Source organism: Enhydra lutris, unplaced genomic scaffold (genome assembly GCF_002288905.1).
Source record: "Enhydra lutris kenyoni isolate GAN:26980312 unplaced genomic scaffold, ASM228890v2 scaffoldscaffold1, whole genome shotgun sequence".
In the NCBI taxonomy this organism is placed as follows: Eukaryota; Metazoa; Chordata; class Mammalia; order Carnivora; family Mustelidae; genus Enhydra; species Enhydra lutris.
In genome coordinates, this window is record NW_019154085.1 from 703,267 (window position 1) to 721,048 (window position 17,782).

Consider the following 17,782-nt stretch of genomic DNA (forward strand, 5'->3'; position numbering starts at 1 on the left):
ACCGCACCGCGACAGTCGGTCCCCGACCCCGGACCGCACCGCGACAGTCGGTCCCCGACCCCGGACCGCACCGCGACAGTCGGTCCTTCTCTTTACGGACAAGCGGGACCGGCTCAGCCGCTGCCCCGTCGCGGGAAGACGCTCCTCCTTCTGTGCACCTGTTTGCTGCGATTCAGGACCAGCGCGGGGCCGTTAACCGCGCGGCGCGACCCGAGGTGCCCCGCCAGTCGGGCCGGAACGCAGAGCGCGCGACAAGAGAACGCGCCGGGGGCCGCGGTGCGGTGGGGACGCCGCCAGTGACACGAGGAACGGGGACCGGCGCTCCGCGTCCCGCTCGGACGCTCGGTGGCTGCGCAGACGCGGCTCCGCGTGCGGGAGGTTTGGGAGAAAAGCGTCCGCTGCCCGCGGCTGGTGGCGGTCAAGCGCGGGGCGACGCCACAGTCGGTGCGGGGGGGAAGCAGGCCCCGTCCCGCCGCCGGCCCGGCCCGCGCGCGTTCGACCCCGCAGCGCCGCCCGCGTTCACGGCCGCGGCGGCAAAGACGCTGAGCGGGAGACGCCGTCCCCGGAGGCCGCATTCGGCGTGACCTTCCCAGTGACCTTCACAAAGGTGAAAGCCGCACGACGAAGTGACCCTCTGCGTAAAAGCGCGCATGTGGCCACGACGCCAGGAAGTAAAGCGCAGGGACAGTGACTACAAGTCCGGGAAATGGTGTCCGTCGGGGCCGCGCGCGCTCGGCTAAGGGGACGCGGTAGGCGGGCGGGTCCCACGAACAGGCACTGGTTGATTTAAACAACGAGTTTATGCTGCGCACAATCCTCTGTGTCTCCAAGATTCTTAAAATTAGAAAACATTTTCGTAGAACAGTAGGAAGAGTGTGATTCCTTCATCTGAAATTGTGTATTTATTGTGGATTTATGGGTAAAAATATCAAAATGCACTATATTTGGGACAGGTCAGAGCACTGGGGTGGGAGAAATGCAGCTGCGTCATACGTCACCGATCCAACTGGAACGTTTTCTTACTTTCGTCAGGAATATTGTTAGGATTAGACCCCTTTGAAATGCGCAAGTTAAATACTTAGAATTTCATAAATATGATTTAGGCATATGAATTCTATTTGACTTTAGGTGACTTTCCTAGCTGTCTGGAGGGAACTTTGGAACACCGACGATGAACAGCCCATGAACCACTCGTGTGTGTGTGTGTCTGTGCGCTTACCCCTATGTCCAGTGAAAAAGGAAAGGTCAGTAAAGTTATGTTCTGGATTATTACCAGGTTCTCAAGACTTTTAAGTTATGATTATTCAGATGGGGGAATGCACCCGCAAGTCACAAAACTATTAATTTTCAAAGTCAAAATTAGAAGAATTTTGTCTTGCTATTTATATGTAGTTCACGTGAACTAATGCTTGTTATTTTATTATTTAGAAAGAGAATCACTTGGTTTAAACATGTGTCTTGTTCATGCTTTCATTTTGTCATTGTAAACTTAAACCTGACTGTTTTTATGACTTAATTCTCACCATATCCAGAGTTCAATAGAGAGAAAACTATTTTCAGGGCGCACAGAGATCATTTAAGCGTTCCTCCTTCTGTATGCTCAGCAAACTCAGCCTGATTTGATATATTTAGAATGACCCAAGGGATTTGTATTTTACCAAACAGTTCTGCTGCTACAGATGTGCTATGATTAAAACAAAGTCTTAAAAATAAGTAATTAATTAAAAATTAATTAGTAAAGTATCTTACTAATGTCTAATATTAGTATCTGGGCTAATATTAATGTCTGGCTGCCTTTTGAGAAAGTGTCCCAGACAGACTAGACTTGCCAGTGGTCAGACCCCACGAACCCTTAAAAGCACAGTTATTATCTTGACCAATAGGGCCCAATCCTTAGAACAGGATTATCATTCCAGGAGGTGGTGTTTGCCTCTCACAACTTCGTCATAAACACTCCCCACCTCAGAAGGAATAACTTCTAGGCTTAACCCTCAACCCAGTTTCCCAAACCAAAGGGCAGATGCAGTCTTCCTATCTGAACTGTTAGGCCAAGCAGCTGGGAGGCATTTGACTAACTCTTGTCCATGGCCCTGTGTGCTGAGTGTCTCCACATCTTAATTTATGCAGTTCAGTGCTGGGTTTTTACTTTCTAATGTTTCTGGCAAAAAAAATCTATCTTAGTGAATCTGTTGATCTTCTTTTATTGCCTCCCCTTTTATCTTCTCTGTTTTCCTCTCTATTTTGTTCACTCCCTTTTCTTGATCTAAGTCCTTTGACTTTCAAAACCCATTTCTGACTCTGATTTTATGTCAGTCTGTTTACTCAGTGAGCAATAATTACTAAGCTAATTACGTTCTTACAGTCATTTATATATCTGTTCTCTAGATGAAAATTTTCTGAATCTTCTATTTTCTCTGTTCTCTAGATTGGCCCTTCCCTCCCTAACTTGTTCCTTTCATGTCTTGTTTTATCAACTTCTGGGTGAATCTTCAAACCCTTCATCGTGCCATTTACCAAAGATACTGTCACCAGACCTGGAACAACATGTAGAGCTCGGATTTATTCCAGGATGGGATGCATATCAACACAGACAGCACATTTGTTCCATTAGAGACGTCCAAGGTGAGGACAGCTAGAAAGAGGAATTAGTTAGAATAGTGCTAATTAGAGAATTGTTAATAACATTTGTTTGGGCAACATCATGAACCACAAAGTTGATATGGTGTCCTATTTTATGCTGTAGGTTAGCTAGCTCTGTCTCTCGTGTTACTGTCAGTCTCCTGGAGGAGAGATTCCTAACACAGTCAAGGTGATTTAGCAGATAGAAAAGCTGAAAAATTACTAATATATATGTGTGTGTGTGTATATATATATGCATATTAGGATATATCTTTGATTCCGCAGCGCAGTGCAGAGCCAGTTGTAATACTTAGTGAAACTATTTTAAATTGACAGCAATTTTGTACATCAGGCAATTATTCAAACCTCAGAACAGCCTTTTTCATCCTGCAAGTAACACTGTTAGAAAAACCTCTCAAGAATGCATGGTGTCTCTGCTGAATCTTGAAGAGAGAGAACACATATTCTGGCACTGCCTTTTACTGAATCAGACTTCTGGAGTATCTGTTTGTCCCTGTAAGGACTGATACTAGCTTGAGAAAGTATAAAGTGTCTGCTCACTGTCAGATATTAGTAATTTTTGCATCTTATTTTTTAATTGGTTACTTATTTCTAAGACTTTATTTTAACTTATTTTAAATATTTTATTTTTAAGTAATCTCTACACCCGATGTGGGACTTGAACTCACAACCCTGAGACCAAGAGTCGCAAGCTCTTCTGACTGAGCCAGCCAGGCTCCCCTGTACAATAATTGAACATGAAGTATTTGAATTGAAACTTCTATTGGGGTCTTTACTGGTTTAAAGCTCATTTTTGAGTGCTTTTTCCACCAATTTACCAAGCTCATCTAGATTAAAAATTGTCAGTTGGCTGTTGGTCTCAGCTTTATTTTATTATTATTAATTCTGTCTATTTTAAGCCACTTAGGACAAAGAAAATGTGTTGTTGAATATTGGGTTGCTATACATAAACATACCAAAAATAAATTGAATGTAGACTAATCCGTAAAACAAAATACAGTTTTTGTTAGGGCATTGTTATCATTTATGTTTCACAATCAGAAATTTATTTTAACTACATTATTTGATAATGACCATATCCAGTAAAGTCAGGAAGTTCAAGAAGAGTTACAGAATAGGAAAGGATGGGGATAAGAAGCTATTTGACAATTTGCTTTTATGTTTTGAGCAATTCTTCATTTAGGACAGAGTTGTTTAATCCAGACTTGTTTTGTTGCTTGTGGTTTAAAATTCAGCCTGTGTGTTATTAGATAATGTGTTGAAATAAACAGCAAACTAACTCCAACATATTTTATATACATATTTTCTCTGAATACTATGAGCATAATTTGAGAAGCAGTCTTTTTCTCAAAGGAAAGTTATTGTTTCCATAAATGACATGTGTATCTGGGCTCAGAAGAAAAAAAACCAATTATGATATTTCTAGGTAAATGAATGATTAGCACTTTGATTTTTTTTTTTAAGATTTTATTAATTTACTTGACAGAGAGAGAGAGGAAACACAAGCAGGGAGAGTGGAAGAGGGAGAAGCAGGCCTCTTGTTGAGCAGGGAGCCCGATATGGGGCTCCATCCCAGGACCCTGGGACTGTGACCTGAGCTAAAGGCAGCCACTTAACAACTGAGCCACCCAGGCGCCCCTAGTGCTCTGTATTAAAAGAAAATAAAGTTAGCTATATGAATCTCAACACATAGAAAAATCCAAATTTTAAAAGACAAGTATTGTCATAAGTTGTAAGATGAGTCAGTTCAGAAGATTTATTTTGTGAAAATCCATCATGAAGATTTCAGATAAATCATGACTTTATTTAATGACAAATACATGTTTCAGTTTATAAAAAAGCCCTCTGATTTTACATTTGGAAAATTTCCAAAACTATACAAGGATGAAAGGGCATTTACAGTTGGTTTTCTTTTTAGAATTACCTTAAATATTTATAAATCAATACTTAGAAACTTTATAAAGTATAGATTTTCAAACACATAACTCATGACTTCTCAAACAGGTGTATAGCTTTTTGTGAATTAAACAAACTTGTATTCTACATATCTTTTTTTAAAAACTGATTTATTTATTTATTTATTTTCATTTCACTGCTTAGTTTTTTTCTCCTTCTGTAGACTTTTTACTATTATTGTCCAGGAAGGCCATAAGTAATGGAGTAAGACTTTTGTTGGGAGGCAACAGTCGGCAGGTCTGCCAGTTTCAACAAGAAATTCTGCCAAGTTCAGCCATTGTTTGGCCATTTGGGGAAATGCTTCAACATTTTTTGTTAAAATACCGAGCAACCTTCTCATTTACCCTAGTTTGAAGGTCACTCCTTGGAATTCAGTGAAACCTGAACACTGTGTTACAGAAAGCATCTTTACTAATTTATTTCCCTTCACAGAAGCAGTGGAGGGATAAATATGAGGTTGACCTAAGAATAATAAATGATAATTAGTTTCTGAATATTTTCTCTTTGGCACTGGGTCATGTTTCTAACACCTCCACAATCTGTATTTTGTATGTATCGTACACTGCACACAAAACTACATAGAGTCAACTATCTAGTTTTCTGATACAAAGAAACATATTCATTCATTTAATCATTTATTAAGCAATATTTAAGGACCTACCAAGTGCAGTCACTTATAGAGATGCTTAAGATATATTAGTGAAAAAAAAAGCAGGCGGAAGTACTTGTAGAGTTTATGTGTTAAAGATATGGACAGAAAATAGCTACGTAGAATATACGTAAATGATAGTCGACGGTTTGTTGCAGTGTGATTGATGTTATGGGAAGAAGCCAGGACAAATTAAAATAGATGACGATGGGCTAAAGGGTTTTGGTGGTGCAGGCGTAGCTGACTTTAAGTATTCGTGTCTAGGTTAGGTCCCAAAGAAAACTTTGTATCAGAGCAAAGACTCCGGGGAGGGGTGGGAGCTGACACGCGGGTTTCCGAAAGAGCATTCAGTGCTCTTCGAGAGAAACCCACTGACAGTTTTGAACCTTAGTTCAGATAGTGTGCTTACCTTTCTTTAATTTTATGCCAATTGATATCGGAAGTACTAACAAGAAGTAAATTTGTGTGGAGGTGAAGGAAACAGAAATACTGAAGTCCAGAATCCAGGAACTATAGACCCAGAAATAAAGATGAGCATTTTTTTCATATTCAGGGGCCGTAAGGGTGGGTATGCGATGGAGAGGAAGGGAGACATGGTAAGTTTGAAAAATTACTCAGTTAATTCATTCCAATTAGTATTCTGTCACTAATTTCTATTATAACCTTATATCAATAAATATTGTGCACAATGACCTTTGTTGTTTACTATAAATTTAATTTAATTATAAAGAGTTATCCAAGTTAGAATTGATAAAAAAGCTAGAAAAGCTCATACGTTGTATTTACACTCTGTATCCCTCCCTGTTTATAAAATTATGCAGTTATATCTGGAAGTAAAAACATAAGCCAGAATGTAGAATGATCCTTTAAGTCTATATGACTCTGAGTAATTTAGGAGTGGAATGTTGTCTAAATATAGAAATCTACCTTTTTTTTAAGCAGATGCTATTTATTTATTTATTATTATTATTTTTTAATTTTTAAATTTTTTTATTTTTTATTATTTTTTTAAAGATTTTATTTATTTATTTGACAGAGAGATCACAAGTAGGCAGAGAGGCAGGCAGAGAGAGGAAGGGAAGCAGGCTCCCTGCTGAGCAGAGAGCCCAATGTGGGGCTCGATCCCAGGACCCTGGGATCATGACCTGAGCCGAAGGCAGAGGCTTCACCCACGGAGCCACCTAGGCGCCCTGCAGATGCTATTTAAAAATCTACATCCTAGTTACACTTAATGAAACCCTCGGAGGACATATGGATCTAGAATCTCGTATTTCTGTTAGGAATCCATTAGCTAGACTTTCGTAACTTGTTCAGGACTCCAGCTTCAGAAACCATATGTAACATGAATAGTTTTGAACATGTGGTCCTTTGTGGTACAGATAGAACTAGATAGAACTAGGTAGAACCAGAACTGATGCGGTTGAGAGCTCACAACCTTAAATACATAGTCGTTACGATGTTGAGCATTTGGTGAGTAATCAGGTTTCACAGGGTTAACCTGAAAAATCACACAATTAGTGAATTTTTAAATCATGTTTGAGGTATACAATGACTCAAACATAAACTCTTTGTTAATTTTGGCGTATTTATCTTGAAGGAAGGGGGTTGGACTCTGGTTCATTAAATATGGACATATATTAATTTTATGATGAAAAAGATTCAGTGTTTTCTAATAATTTTGAACTGATAACATGGAACACAGCACAGGAAATCCTTTTGGAAAGTCTATAATTAAGGAAGTTAACTCATGTGAGGAATTGGATTAATTAAAATATTAAACAATATTTAGGAAAGTCATTTTATGGGCTTCACCCAGGTCAGTTTGTTCTAGACCTTAATACTTGCTCATATCTCATCTGAAGGCCTTCCTGTTCAAAGTAACGAAATCAAGCATTCTTCAAAGCTTTATTCTTAGAATATCTTTCTTTCACCACATTATTTCTGTCTTAAAAATGAACATTTCTGATACCCAGCCATGATGTTTGCCATTGATTTAGATGCGAGGAAATAGTTCTGTTCAAGGTATGAAAAGTCAAAGTTATAATAGAAGCAGTTGAAAGTAAGATATTTCAGAATATCGTAACCAAAGCACATACAATTGTGAACTAGGTAGTGTCCGTTCGACGGTTCTTTATTTCAGGGTTGGGTTTGTTTTTTTTTTTTAACGTTTCTTCTATAATCCAAGGTTTCCCAGATATAATCATATGTACAGAAAGTATCTGATTTATCAAGTTTTGTCATTTTGGAAAACATCCTACTTCAAGCATTCAGTCCTGCCCTTGCGACCAGTGAGAAGTCGTGGCGGTCGGCGGCGTGGAGGAGGAGGTCGTGCTGTTGTAGAGCGCGGAGGTGCTGATGCTGTTGGGAGCAGGCCTGTCCCACTCCCCTCTGGCAGCTAGCTTGGGGCCGGCTGGCTAAGCTGAGGGCCATTCTGTGTACCCACACCCCTCAGTAGGAATTAGTCATGTGACTTAAAATACAGCTGTTCTCTGACAGGACTAAACTCTGGTGTGAACAGAAAGTTCCCCAAAAAAGATATGCAATGAGAACAGACTTTAGTTTTATGAAGAGAGAACAATTCTGGAAGGTCTTATGTGAATCACAAAGCAGAAAAGCAAGCTACCTTTCTTTTGGGGTGTAGAAACCTTATACCTTTTCAGCCTCCCTCATTAATAATGTAAGTATTTTAAATATTTCTTCTACCTCTACTTAGGACCAATTCGGACTCCACCCCTCTCCAAAACAACCAACCAAACAAACAAAGCCACTGAGTAACGGAGAACAGATACCCTGCTCCGCTCACAGTCAGGTAGCGCCTCGCTATTACGATGTTCATCATTTTCAGTTTAACTAACGAATTCACTGCAGTTCCAGTTGTTCCAGCAGGAATTTTTAAAGAATTTCCAAAATCCAAAGACTTAAATAATTTGGGGAAAAAAGAGCAAGTATGGACAAACGCCCCTACCTAGTTGTAACGGTTACTTGTGTGAGTTAACCTGGCCAGGCGATGGTGCCGGCTTGATCAAACACTGGTCTGGGCGTTGCTGTCAAGGTATTTCGCAGATGTGATCGGCATCTGACATCCGCTGGCTTTGAGCAAAGGAGATTACCTGGTTAATGCGTTTGCATCACATCCAGTCGGCTGAAGGCTTTAAGAGCAGCACTGAGGTTTTCTGAGAAAGAATTCTTCAAAATTTTTGTTTTCCAAGCTCCTCTTAACTACCAGAGGCTAGAGAGCAACCACCGGGCATTTGGTTTGGAGGAAGGCGAGGGAGAAGCAGTTATAGATGGAGGAAGTCAGTGAAGGAAAATGCAGAAGGAAAGATGGGAAATTACCAGTTGCAGATCCCACCTACCACACGCAGGCGTCCCTCGTTTTCTTGGGCCTCTCAGCTATTGCATTTTTTACGAATTGAAAGTTTTGGTAACCCTGAATTTAACAAGCTTCTCAGCACCATTTGTCTAACAGAATTTGGTAACTTCTGTCTTTGTGTCACATTTTGGTAATTCTCTCCATATTTCAAACTTTTTCATTATTTTTATATTGTTCTGGTGACCTTGGATCGGTGTTCTTTCGTACTGTAGTAACTGTTTTGGGCACCACTGACCATGCCAGTAGAAGATGGCAACGTTAGTAAACGTCGTGTGCATTCTGACCGCCCACCCATCTCTGACCTTTTCGGTAGGCATCCCTATTTCCTAAGACACAACCACATTGAAATCCCCCTACAATAGCCCCTATGTGTTGAAGTTGAAAGGAAGAGTCACATATCTCCCACTTAAAGTCAGAAGTGGGAAATGATTAAGCTTAGGAAGATATGTTGAAAGCTGAGGTAGGTCAAAAGCTAACTTTCTTGCACAGTGAGCCAAGTTGTGAATGCAAATTAAAAGGAAATTAAAAGTGCTACACCAGGGAACACACAAATAATGAGAGAGCTGAAGAGTCTTGTTGATGATCCAGAGAAAGCTTCAGTGGTCTGGATAGATCAAACCAACCCCAACATTCCCTAAAGCCAAAGGCCTAATCGAGAGCAAGACCCTGACTCTCTTCAGTTCAGGGAAGGTGGAGAGAGTTGAGGAGGCTGAGTAGGAAGTTGAAGCTCAGGCTGGTTCATGAGGTTTAAGGAAAGAAGCCGTCTCAGTGACTTAAGTGCATCCACAAACGCTGATGCAGAAGCCGCAGCAAAGTACCCAGATCCAGCCAAGATAATCCTGAAGGTGGCTAAGGTGGCTTCAGCAAACAACACACCTTCAGTGTAGATGGAACAGCCTCCAGTAGGAAGATGTTCTCTAGGCCTTATGTGGCTAGGGAGGAGAAGTCAGTGCCTGGCTTCAAAGCGTCAAAGGACAGGAGGACTCTCCTGTTGGGGGCGAACGCCGCCGGTGACTTGAGGCTGAAGCCAGTGCTCATTGACCCTTTGAAAATCCTAAGCCCAAAGGGTTATGCTAGATCGACTCTGCCTGTGATCTACAAAACAGAACCACAACAGACGTCTGCTTACAGCACAGTCTACTGACAATTTTAAGCCCACTGTCAAGAACCACTGCTCAAAAAAAAAATTATTCCTTTCAAAAGATTACTGATCATTGAAGATGCATCCAGTCACCCAGGAGGTCTGATGTACAATGAGATTAACATTGATTAATATCGATCTCATGCCTACTAAGACATCCATTCTGCAGCCATGGATGAAGGAGTGGTTTCAACCTTCAAGTCTTATTATTTAAGAAATACATTTTATAAGGTTAAAACTTCCATACATAGCGATTCCTCTGACAGATCTAGGCAAAATAAACTGAAAACCTTTTGGAAAGAATTCACCATTTCAGATGCCATTAAAAACATACACGATGCGTGGGAGAAGGTCAAAATATCAGCATTCACAGGAGTTTGGGAGAAGCTGATTCCAACCCTCAAGGCTGACTTTGAGGGCTTCAAGATTTCAGTGGAGCAAATTCCTGCAGATGTGGTAGAAACAGCAAGAGAACTAGAATTCGAAGGAGAGTCTGAGGATGGACTGGACTGTAGGGATCACAGGACAAAACTTGAACAGATGAGCAGGTGCTTTTTGTGGGGGAGCAGAGATGGTGATTTGAAATAGAATCTATTCTTGGGGAAGATGTTGTGAAGACTGTTTAAACGACAACAAAGGATTTAGAAAAGTCCACAAAGTTTGTTGATAAAGCCGCCGCAGGGTTCAAGAGGACTGACTCGAATTTTGAAAGTTTGTGGTACAATGCTACTGAACAGCATCTCATGCTACAGAGAGCTCACTCACGAAATGTGTCCATGGATGCAGCAAACTTCGTTATTAACTAATTTTAAGAAATTGCCACAGCCACCCCAACCTTCAGCAACCCCCACCCTGATCAGTCAGCGGCCGCCATCATCAAGGCAAGACCCTCCTCCAGCAAGAAGACTACAACTCACTCAAAGCCACATGATGATGGTTAGCGTATTTTAGCAGTAAAGTATTTTTTTAATTAAGGTAGATGTGTTGTTTTTTAAACATAATGCTATTGTACTGTACTATTTACTTAACTTTCATAGGTACTGGGAAACCAAAAAATTCACTAACTGGCGTTACTTTATTAAAATGCCACTTCGTTGAGATGATCTAGAACCAAACCCTCAGTATATCTGAGGTCCGCCTGTGCTTTAACCTAGGGTTCCGGGACCAGCATCCATTCATCTGGGTGACTAGATACCAGCCGCCAGCTGGAAAGGGAAGCTGAGTGGTTAAGAGCCTGAGGTCTGGATTGCCAGGACTCTGTTCCTGGAACCTCTACCTGCACAGCTACGTGGTTTGGACATGGTACTTAGAAGCTCTTGGAGTTTCTTATCTGCACAACAACAACAATTCCTGAGGCTGTGGGGAAGGTTAAATGAGTTTTTACATGAGTAATGAGTAATGTGCCTAGCAGAAGACAAATCCTCAAAGAAATGAGCTAAATATCTCAGCAGGGCACGCCACCCTCAACAAGAGGTTCTCCTGGACTAGTGCGGTCTGGAAACACTCATCCATGCTAACTTGGGGAGGGAGAACTGCCACAGGGAAGGCAGACTCTCCTGTTTGAGGAAAAAAAAAGATTATTTGTCCCACAGGAATATGAAGATATGTGCACTCATCTAATAATGTCAAGGACCAGAGGCTTAAGTTGACAATAAATACGTATATTTACCCAAATAAACCTGACAAGTTCAAAGATATTTTAGTGAGTTAACGGGACTTTGATGAGACTGTGTCTAATGGATTTAAACCGCAGCAGCCTCCTGGCCAGCTGGGACATGACTGCTGTCTGAGGTGCTCCCCATTCCAGAAGTTGTTTCAAATGGCGATCGCACCCACAGTTGTAAGCACAATCGCGTGAGTTACAGTTTTTGCCTCAGCTAAAAATTATATTGCCGTGTTTTGAAAAAGATTTAAAATAAAAAGGTTTTATTGGAAATAACTTTTTGAAGAAGACATATGTAGACTGATTAGTAAAATATGTAAACGTGTTAGTCTAATACTAGGTTTCTATCATTTAAGTAAAAGTAAATCTGCTCCCTTGCCTCTCATTTGAAAACAACTAAAGACAACTACGGAGTTAGGCAGAAAGCACCCACACGTGCACATTCTGTTTGACGACATTCCTTTCGCATAGTTTTATCCTCCTTATTTTCAGTTATAACACGCTTTATTCTTCTCCAGTACTTACCGAGTTCCAACTTTCCCTTCAAATTATCCTTGGAAAGAAGGCAGAATTGAGGTTTATGCACAAAATATCTAGACAACAATCGACATCATGTCAATGAACATGGATTTGATTAACACTGGTTTGCGGAACTTACGACTTTGATACTCGGACAAAAGACAAACTTAGCTTAGCTTTGATTGACAAAACCCAGCCTGTGTGCTCATGAATATGTTAATGAGCTCCCATGTGACTAAGCTGTAGGAGGGAGGGGCTCTGGTCACCTGGTCGCCATTCATGTTTCACTCTCATTCAATAAACCAAATGACGTGCTCAGGTGTCCCTGCGGTTTCATGAGAAACACACTTGGACTTAGGTTAGCCTAAACACAAATAGGAAAATAAAGGCAGATTTATACAAAAGTTTATGCCATATTACCATTTTTTAATTAAAAAATACATTCCATGGTAAGGGGATAAGATTTCTCTGAAAATTGGGCTCCATTCAATCCTCAATGAAGTTAATGTTAATATTATAAGTAGGTTGGTTATTTATTTATTTACTTATTTATGTTTATGTTGGGTTGAGCAGAGTTGAGATTTTTGACCTTTAGTTGGTAGTAAGGCAAAAAAACCCATACATTTAATTAAAAGCACAAAGGAATAAAAAGATAAAACTTGTTTTACATTTAAAAAATAAATTCAGTATTTTGACCATTTTTATAAACATAATATATTAGTGTGTTAGTTTTGTAGAATATCATCTCTTTGAAGAAACTTGTTCTAGGAAAATATTTGTGATTTATCATCCGATAATTAATATCAGTAAACGCAAAAACGTAAGCTCTAACTCAGTTCACAGCCAGTGATTCTCTCTCTCTTTTTTTTTTTTATTCATTTGACAGAGAGAGAGCAAAGAAGACTCCCTGCTGAGCAGAGAGCCCGATGTGGGGCTCGATCCCAGGACCCTGAGATCATGACCTGAGCTGAAGGCAGAGGCTTAACCCACTGAGCCACCCAGGCGCCCCCAGTGATTCTCTTTTATTTTTAAATAGTAAGACTTTTATCGTGTGATTAAAAATTACATTCATTTCTTCATTTTTTGGTAAAATAGTCTATTAAATTAAGAACAAAAAAACTTGATTTCAAGATTATACAAATACTGGAAAATGGAAAAATTATTGATTTAATGCACAATATAAAATAATTAGACATAAAAATAATCTAGATTTATTGAGGACTTTTCTGTTTAAATTGGAATGTCAAGGTAATGTATAAAAATGTATTTCCTATCATTTAAATGGTTTGCTGACTTAATTTCTCTAATCATATGTTCTTTTACTCTAAATAACACTAACTCAGTATTTACATCCCAGATTTTACGATTAAAGGTATGCCACCTAGTACTGCTTCAATTTTATGCTAATTAAGACTCTATATCTTCAAAATTATAAACCAAATTATAGGTACGTAAACCAAAATTAAGGTGTGAAAACTATCTGGACGCTTCGAGTTGTGTAACTGCTATTGATGAAGGGATTTGGGCAGGAATTCTTAAGGGAATTCTATGAGAATGAATGGGAAAATGATTGAAGTATCTGGTCAGTGTGTAGCCCTGATCTTCTGTTTCTCATAAATTTTTATTTTCCTTCTAATTTCATCAGAACATTTTCTTTTTTTCTTTTTTTTTTTAAAGATTTTATTTATTTTATTTGACAGAGATCACAAGCAGGCAGAGAGGCCGGCAGAGAGAGAGGAGGAAGCAGGCTTCCCACTGAGCAGAGAACCCCTCGTGGGACTCGATTCTGGGACCCTGGGATCATGACCGGAGCCGAACGGAGGCAGAGGCTTAACCCACTGAGCCACCCAGGCGCCCCAGAACATTTTCTTATATTAAATGAGAAGATTTCTTAAAATAATGTAATAGTGCTGCAAGGTAGAAGTACTTTGATAGAAAAAGAGAGCTTTCCTGAGAAATTATAAATGTTTATAGTTCATGCATGGACTTCAAACCCAGATACAGACAAATGTTTTAAATAGTTATGTACTGACTTTCCATCTTAAGAGTGTTCTCCGATGGTCTAACTGAGTCAGGAACTCAGAGGTGCTACAGACATGACACTGTGTGTCTCTCATCAACACCACTGCAATGATACAATTTACGTTCCTGGGTTAATGCCATATCTGAATCCTAAGCAAAGATAAGATAGAGAATAAAGCCGATGATTTCAAATAATGTCCTTTGAATATATATATTTTTTTAAGTTTATACCATAATCATGATATCTCTGTAAATAGTATTATCTTTTCAGGTTGTGTTGACAGTCATACACAGAGTATGGAATCAGATTTATTTTGTGAATGTATATTTTGATCCTTTAAAAAATGTTGTGTTAATTTTTGTATAAATATCTCTAAGACAATTCTTAAAAATTAAGTTACTCTCAAATTTTAATCATGGAGCTAAAAATAGTCACAAAAATGATGTACATTAAAAATATATAATAATACTATTAACTGAAGTTTGATTAGTTTTATGTGTTTATCAAATAATTTATCCACATTAACATAAAGCATATAAGGTCATTGTTCTTTGTCTTAATATTATTTTGAGTTTCTTACTGAAATAAATTTGTTATGCATAAAATAATGGTAAAATACATACAATGATTGTGAAGGTTTTCCTAAATATGCTAGAGGTTTGGTTCCATTTAAACTTACGTTCGGCGTCACCAGGAGTAAAGTATACACACCTTGGTCATTCATTTAACACAATTTTTAAAATGACAGAGCCAATTTTAGTTTCTTTTTGCTTTCCTGTTTTTCCAGTCTTTGTTTTTCAGAGTGAGTGAATAGTTTTGTATATTCTAGAAGTTTACATATTTTAACTAACAAAACAATTTGGAACATGCTAAGATACATTAGGAAAAAAAGACCTTGTAGTAATAACCTCAACACATTTCTTAAAGATAACTGAATATTGCAGGTAAAACATACCTCAGCTCACATTATTTTTATGATTTCTGAATCTTATGTTTCATACTTAGAACTGGCCCGAGACTCTGCATAGCATCTAGAAAAAGAAGTTAGTTCTTCACGGCTGAAAGCATGCAAGGATCCTCTGATATTCTCTTATCATTAAAGAAAACAAACTAGAATATAATAATATGAGTTCTTACTTAAACTTTCAATTATTTTCTCAAGTAACAAGTCTTTGCCTAATGACCTTTGAAATTCAGTGCCTAGTGGTTTTCAACAGTATTTTCTGAAAATAAAAGATGATAAGTCATACTATTAGTGCAGTTTTAAGATTTTAATTAAATTATGGGAAAAATTATGGGGAGTTCCTTATTATAAAACATGATATTAGTGTAATACCTCCTTCTAAGAAAATAATCTAAATTAAAAATAATGCTATTTTCATTTTTGTTACTAATCCATGGCATTGGGTTGGGCATTTAATGTGTTCTTTTCATTTCCTTCCCCAATTATCTAATGGCTATTTACAAAGTCTCCTTCTAAAAACAGGTTTTTCATTTCTACACATGTGTCAGGGAATTCGATATAACTAATGACTGAAGGGAAATAGGAAATCAGCCATAATATTTTTAAGAATCACAAAAATAAGACTTAATTGAAGTTTCCATTATTTAGAGAAATTTGTGGGAAACTGAGCGGAAAATTCTGAGGGATTTACTCAGAATGAGTTTGTAGTCCACTCTTAATGTGCCAGATTATGAGCATGTAAGTACAGGATTTCCCCACCGAAAGACATGTTGCAGAATATAATTACACAGGTAAGAAAGAATATATATATATGTATTCTGTTATTTATTATGTGTAAAATATATACAGGTAATGTCAATCAAGATAATTTGAACCGAAATCTGATGTCTAATTTTTATATAAATAAATTATATCAGTCAATATCATTAGGACCCAAATCTGACACCTCATTTTTCTTAGCAACAGATTTGTGATGTCTCTACACCAGCGCTTAAGCAGACAAGAGTTTCTTCACAGCCCAGCGCAGTCTGTGCTGGTGAAGGAAGCGTTAACAATGTTTCATCTCAGTGTTACTGTAAGTGTTTTCTGGATGTTCTTTTTTTCGATACACACTTTAATTTCTCTGTTTAGTGATCTGGCATACATATCTGGGAAAACTTTGTCACTTTTCTTTATTCACAGTTCTCTCTTTCACATCCTCCCCCCCAAAGCTTGCAGAGGAAACCAGAGTCGTCGGAGGAACACACTGCTAGCTAAAGAGCTGTGAAATTACAGCGACTGCACAATAACGTTTTCTCAACCTAGCTGGATTTTTCTTTTTCTCTTTCTCTCGTAGCCCACCCCATGATCCAACACCACGGAAGCGATGCAGGGTCAGCCAGAGAGACATTGAGCCACATCTGGCGACAACGAACAATGAACATCCCACCAGCTCGCTGGTTAGAGGGAGGTGTGCAATGAAGGTGAAGGCACATAGAAGACACGTAATAAATCCAAAGTGATTACTTTTCTCTTAATTCTCCATTTTGTTCCACTACAGAGGGACTGAGACCCCGGGACCCTGTCAGTAGCTCGTCTCCCCCCTTTCTCAGAGTTCTGACTGTACAAAAAGTTTGAAGACCCTTCCTGAGGGGAAAATGTTTTCCAGCTGTCGGAATCGAAGCTCAGCTAATAGCAGAGCAAATTTTAAAAGGCATTGCTCCCTGATTAAGCTGTTTGAAGTATGCCTTTTAATCCATTTAGATTTTTATTAGTTGCTGAATTTATCTTCCAGGATATCAGCGCACATAATAACGTCTGTAGTGTGGATTTTGTGGACATTTCAGAGTAACAGACGCCGCTTCCTGGACGCGGGAAATAAGTGAGAGCAGGTTGCAGGGCTACTTCAGTCCCTGGATTCTGCGGGAGAAACGCTGCCCAGCTGGGTGAGACCCCTCGATGCATGCGTTTGCTCGGAATCACGCACTTACCAGCCCAGCCTCCGAAGACACTCGGGGAGAAATGTTCTCAGGATGGAGTTTGATCTTCTGAGACCCCGCAGGAGGGATGTGCCCGGGCGAGGTGGCGAGCGTGGCAGCCTCCGGTGCGGTCCTGCAGGCTGAGGTCGGGCCGCGGAGCCTGGGGCTGCTCAGCCAGGAGCGGACCCTGTGCGGGGAGAGGCTGCTCTGCCGGCCGGAGCCTTGTCACTCTGCCTGTGCTCAGCAGCAGGGAAACTTCGGAGCTTCCTGTGACATCACCCTGACCCCGCCTGCAGCTCGTGTTGGGTTACTTTCTTTCTCCAGAGCTCACCCCGGGAAGCAGCCGTCCTTGCCCACCCCGAGCGCAGGCAGCACAGAGCAGAGGCCACCACGTGCTGTCCCAGATGTCGCCGGCCCCGCTTTCACCTGCACGGAGCATGTCAGGACGTGCCACACACACTGCCTGCGGCTGGAGGGCTGTGCCTGCAGCGTCCTGCTCCGGCCCTGCAAGGACCTGGGGGCGTGTGAGTGTGAGAGTGTGAGAGTGTGTGTGTGTGTGTGTGTGTGTGTGTGGAATGTGACTTTGCAAGGCATTGAGAAACTGTTGTCAACATTTTTCTTCGTAATAAACAGAAAAATAATACCCGCATCCATCAGAATCTGCTCCGTGATCCAACGCCCACTGAGCTTTCATAACCAGGGCTGTTACCCGGTCAGGTTTTCACAATTAAACGAGGAAGCTCCTCTAGGTTTTTTGACTTTTTTACTTTGTCCACGACATGACTACCTGCGTATGTGTCATAAAACCACTGTGTGTGTGTGTTGTGTGTGCATATACGTAGGGTCGTTCGTCATTATATGTAGGTTTCATTATCGTATCACCTGTGAAATAAAAA

General features: G+C 40.0%; 1 protein-coding gene across 1 annotated transcript in view; it reads right to left on the reverse strand.

Annotated features, from left to right (window-relative positions):
* LOC111141074 (calcitonin receptor like receptor) overlaps nucleotides 1–16,976 on the reverse strand; it is a 90,237-nt gene extending 73,261 nt beyond the window's left edge. Inside the window, exon 1 of the mRNA XM_022493408.1 lies at nucleotides 16,899–16,976. The gene's annotated coding sequence lies outside the window, so the exon portion shown is untranslated. The remainder of the gene's footprint in view (nucleotides 1–16,898) is intronic.
* Between the last annotated feature and the right edge of the window lie 806 nt (nucleotides 16,977–17,782).